This window comes from Malus domestica, chromosome 17 (assembly GCF_042453785.1).
Source record: "Malus domestica chromosome 17, GDT2T_hap1".
NCBI classification, from domain to species: Eukaryota; Viridiplantae; Streptophyta; class Magnoliopsida; order Rosales; family Rosaceae; genus Malus; species Malus domestica.
Window position 1 is genome coordinate 6,478,622 of NC_091677.1, and position 5,798 is coordinate 6,484,419.

General features: G+C 36.9%; 1 long non-coding RNA gene across 1 annotated transcript; it reads right to left on the minus strand.

Moving 5' to 3' along the window:
* Positions 1-1,937: 1,937 nt before the first annotated feature.
* LOC103432109 (uncharacterized) lies at positions 1,938-4,104 on the minus strand. Its single transcript, XR_528971.4, has 3 exons — positions 3,678-4,104; positions 3,215-3,273; positions 1,938-2,211 (listed from the first exon to the last, which is right to left on the minus strand). It is a non-coding gene; the product is annotated as an uncharacterized lncRNA (long non-coding RNA).
* Between the last annotated feature and the right edge of the window lie 1,694 nt (positions 4,105-5,798).

Consider the following 5,798-nt stretch of genomic DNA (forward strand, 5'->3'; position numbering starts at 1 on the left):
AAAAATTATATGAATGGGTACATTTAAGATTAAAAAATTGAGAATTTTTTTATAAAAAAACTAACGGGTACAATGTCCTGAAAGATTTTCTCTGATGGTGTGAAATGTATAATTTATCCTTCAACGTTTGTGGTGTTGTGTGGTTTAAGTTATGTTGTGGACCAATTATTTTCTTTCCTAAAATTTTGGACCCAACTAGAACTAAATTTTTTCCTAGTTTTGGTTGGTGACAAGCTAGACCACACACCCACACACACACCCAATCCCGTTGACCCTCTCTCCCTCTCCTCCCTCTCGGTTTTTCTCAATTTTTTGTACAAAACGTACGGACAAACCTCAAACCAAGCAATTTCTTCACGGATCGAGGTTTTTGAAGTCACCTTTGTGTTCCTTGTGAGCTCAGGAACACATCTATACCATTTTTAGAACGCGAATATCTCATTTTCCCGAGAACCCGAGAACGTAATTTTGAGTTACTGTTAATGTACTCGTGATTTCGAAGTTTTTAAGAGATTTTAAGCTGCTAGGAAGCTTTAAAACGCCTTCGTGAAGCTCGGAGAAGAAAAATGAAGTGTTTTAGACGTCGGGAAGTTGAGTTTGACAAGTTTCAAGTTTGGCCGGAATATCGAGGTTTCTCTGGTGAAATCCCGTGGATTTCAAGGCTTGAAAGTGGTAAGGTTTTGTTCTTCTAGTCCTAAGCTTCATTTTGGTACAAATTTCATAAGTTTTGATGGAAATATGAGCGAGATATTGAAGTTTTAAACTTTCCCAGTTTTCGGCAATCGCAGCGGTGGCCGGCGCCGGACTCCGGTGAACCAAGGAAGAAGGAGAAGAATATTCCATCAAAGTTGACAAAATATTCTGACGCCGTCAGGTAACTTTAACAGCATATTCTGATTTTTGACGAAATATTCCCTATCGCCATTAGGGAATCCGTTTGGTGTGCCAGGCACATGTCTGCGCGTGGGCAGTGCGTCTGGCCATGCCTTGGCCAGCGTGTGAGGGCGCGTGGGGTCATGAAATTTTTTTCTAAAAATATGGAGATGTTCCTGAGGTTGAGTAGGTCATGATGGTATATTCAAATACCCCATTTGAGCAATGTATGAGAAGTTATTTCCTAGTTTTGTGTATGTGCTTTAAATAACGTATATTCAGTCATTTCGCATATAGGTGAGACCTATCCTAAAGACGAGCGTCATCAATCGAGACTCGGGGGCTACGACCCTTCGACATATCAGTGAGTGGGCTTTTGGTTTTCCGTATATACCTATATACTTGAGATTTTTCCCAGAAAATGAATTTAAATGATTATGCATTTTGAAAGGCCATGCAAAGTATCTGTCTATCTTATTATGCATTAGTAGTTGCATACATTTATGATTGGTGCTGCGGACGCATAGGTAAGTGTCAGGTAAGTTCATAAAGTAAAGATAGGAGATTGCTTCAGTTATGTGAGATATGATGTGATGTATTGAGAGCTCATAAACCTGCACCCTGATGTTACTGCTCCCACCCAGAGTTAGGGCACAGTCCTTCACGTGATGTTCACCTCCCGCACCATATGCTCACCTTGGATCTAAGTTAGGTGCACAAGCTTGTCATACATACCACTTTAGGTGGTTCCGACTCGGAGGTGACCCGCGATTATTCGCACAGCCTTCACGTGATCGTAGCACTAAAGCATATTTATTTTACACCTAGTCTTGTCATACAGACCACTTTAGGTGGTTCCGACTTGTGTGCAGGATTTGATTTGATATGATTGATATTGGTTATGAGCTATATACTCAACCGTGCATATTGAGTTAGAAGGATTTAGCTGATACGATATCTAACATTGATATATTTATCTGGATTACTTGTCACGTCCCGATCCCAACATACGTCGAAAATCGACACGTAACAAGGAAAATAATGTTCGTTGAATACGGTATAAGTTATGGAATGAAATACTTTAACTGATAACCCAAAATAATGTGAAGGTGGCTAAGTTCTCCACAAAATATTTACAAATATGTACATCCCAAAAAGAAGCATAATCTTTTCTTTACTAAGAACAAGTATGAGGTGCTCAAAAGAAAGTCCCAAAAGATAAAGTACAAGAGTGAAACAAGGGTAACCTAACGCTCAAAGTCTCTGATAATTGCACTGCTACCCTCACCTACAAACTTCTCGGAGTCTACTCAAACCTGTCACCTACACGATCAATGTCTACACCATCGGAATGGTGCACCAGGAAAACAATAACCTGGATAAGTTGCGAAGCTTATGAGAGTGACAATAATATCAGGTATGTGAGAATAATGCTAATGCCAACCATCAAACACAGTTTACATATCTTGAATATAAATCATTCATAAGAAATCAATACTAACTTTTGTAAACCCTGAATGAGTCACCCAGACATCTAACGGTTCGTCTGAAACCAATCACAACATCTCACAACCATCTTCTCATACAACACAATGAAAAGTAGAGTTAAAGCGACACAGTTTGGCCAAAACCTACACTTTTGAAGCCATCTCAATTCAAATTCAATAAATTCCAAGGTGAGTAAGATTTCGGATCTTCACTCAACAGAATCGTGAAATATGAGAGATTCCGGACCATCTCTCAATGGAATCCAAGTGGATACGATTCCGGACCCTCACTCAACGGAATCGCTAAGTACAATACATAACAATAACTATTTGAAACCCAAGTTAGATACGATTCTGGAACATCACTCAACGGAATTGGAGAATAAAAGGGATTCCGAACCATCTCTCAACGGAATCCGAGTGGATACGATTTCGGACCATCACTCAACGGAATCGTAGAAGACCAACAATCATAATGTACGGCGGCTCAAAGAAATGAGACAAGCACATGCTACTTAATTTACAAAAACTCAACAAAGGAAGATTAGGCACAATTACTAAATTTAAAACCAATCACCGAAGCGGAAGGTGAAACCATATCAAAGTAACGAATCCCCATCATAATGGTTAACAGTCATTACTAGTCCTCACATTAATCTCAACATGCCAATCATACAAATCAAACCACATTTCCAATATACATGCCACACCCCATTTCATAAACATAAATTGATGTTGAAGTATTGGAATAACAATTCAATAGAACATATTCATAAAACCAATTCATATCCACACAAGATCATAATTATGACAACCTGGTAATTACCAATATCACATATATTAAAGTCACTCACCTGGAGTCCGTGCCAATGTACTCTAGCACAATAGTCAAGGCATCACGTTCTATCACCGCCTAACAAAGCACAAGTCCACATTTAGATTTTCTTCGATAATTCACATACTCAAAAATTCTCATATGTCTCCCACAACAACATTTAATGAGGAATCGAACCGTCATTCTAATGTAGAGTCCATGATCTTACTTCATTTGCTTTGTAAAATCCAATCACTAGATTTTCACTTATAAGTCCCTAAGGTCCTTAAACAATATCTACAATAGCATATTAAAATCTTGTCTCAATTCAACAATAAGATTGTCAATTATTAGAATAATCAAGTGGCAGACCTTATCGATAAAATATACAATCAACAGCATTTTCATAAATCGAATGTCATATATCGGAAAATTCGACTTTTTCCAAAAATTCTCAAATTCTACAAGAATAAATATTTCAACAAGTAGAGTAAACTTTATACCTATGGTCGAGTCCAATTTGGCCAGGAAGGGCTTAAAATTTGCTCGCACCTAACGAAACCCTAAGGTGGGTGTTCTTCAATTCGGCTTCCTTGGTGTTCCAACGCCCCTACAACTGATTGGGTCTTGTTCCTGGGTCCAAGGGGAGTTGATTAAGGGTGGTGGTGGGTGGTGAGACTAGCCGGAATGGCAAAATCACCGTCAAAACTCCTTGGGTCACCCGCACGGTTTTACACTATTTTAGACCTAAAAACCCTCAAATTTGGGTGGAGATGGAAGATGGGAGATGGTGGAAGAGGTTGCAGGTGATGGATGGTTGAATTTCTCCTGAAAAATGGTGGAAATGCCCGGAAACCACTCCGGTGGGCGCGTGAAAATGGGTCGACGGAAATGGAGGGGGAAAATCCTCTTTTTCCTCTTTGGTCCTTCCTTTCTATGGTCCTTTCTCCTCCTTTAAAAAAAATCTGATGTGTCCCCTTTTAAGGCTGCTGACTAATCCTTTTCCACTACCTAAAATACCCAATTCCACTTATAGTAGCTGGTCCATTAATCCAAAAAAAAAAGTTTAGGCCTTTTACCCATAAGTGGAAATTAGAATAATTCCCACAATCTATATTTTTACCACTTCAAACGTCCGTAATTTATACCGTTATAATTTAGACTTGCAAACGGCTTTCGCCTATGCGTTCGTAGGTTCGAGATCTATTTAAAAACACTAGTTGTAACTTCGAAATATCAACAAAAGATAAAGATTGATTATGAAACTTCCAACTTGATAACTAATCAATTACTAAACTTATAATTAGTGGAATTAAAATTAACTAATAAAGATAACGTAATCGCGAAATACGAATTTAAATTATGAAATACGTAATAAATGGTGAAATTCCAGGGATGGGATTTCACATTACTCATGGCATTGCATTGAGATACTTTGGCATGATATACTTTTTCTGGATTTTCATCTTAAGTATGATTTCTGATACAGCTTATTATTATTATTATTATTATTTTGGGAAATTATACAGGTTTTACGGCGAAGGGTTAGAACTTTTGAGAAATGAAATGATTTTGAAAAACTTTATTTTTGCCCACTCACACTTTATGTTTTGTGGCCCTCCAGGTTTTAGGTAGAAGTGCTTTGGTGGATCACGAAGATTTCGACGGTGGTTCTGGCAGAACATCATAAATGTAGGATCACCCTTGGGTGTTGTATAATTAGTACTTGTCCTGCTTGACTGCACTTAGGCTATTTATGCTCTGATTGTGTATTTCACACTTCATCTTGCACTTACACCTTATCTTATCCAGTACTCTAGTTGATTTGGTTTTTGTTTATTCATAATTCCTTATATCTCTATTGCTTCCGCACTGTGCACATGGCTACGTCACCCTCACGTGACGGCCAACATGCCTTGAATTAGGTCGGGGTGTGTCATACAAACTTATATTATTATTGTTTTTTTTTTTGGAAATGTTTGAATCGAAAATTAATTAGGAGTTTAATAAAGGTGTGAGTATTAAAACCCTAAATCAATTACAAATTTTTATTTTAAAAAATTATGTAATTAACATGTAAATTCATTATCACATGAATGCTAGCTAGGGACTTCAATCAAAATTTAAAAACTAATAAGGTCTCAGTCAATGAACATTAGTAATTAAGGACCGGATACTAATTTTTTCTTTTTGTTTTCTCGTCCTTTTTTGTTTTTATAGATTTTAGATTTTTAAATGATTTAAAAGAATTCATTTATCTTTTGTATAATTTACACAAGTACTTTTAAAATGGTTGAAGGTGTTTTTGATGAAAATATTTTTAGAACCAATCCTTAGTAAAAATGCAAATGAATACTTGAAAAGTACTTGAAGTGCTTTAGAAACTCCTCATGTGGAAGTGATTTTAAAATGGTTGAACCGTTTTGGTGAACAAAGCTTTTGGAATTAAACCTTAGTAAAATGGCAAGTGGATCATAAAAAAACACTTTATTCCTTCAAGCAAGAATCACATAACAGATGTTTATTGCAGAAAACATTTTAAGTACTTTTGATTCAAACGGTTCCAAACAAGCCCCCCAATACATTTTCTCTAAACATGTTTTTAGTCATTTAGAAAACAGTTC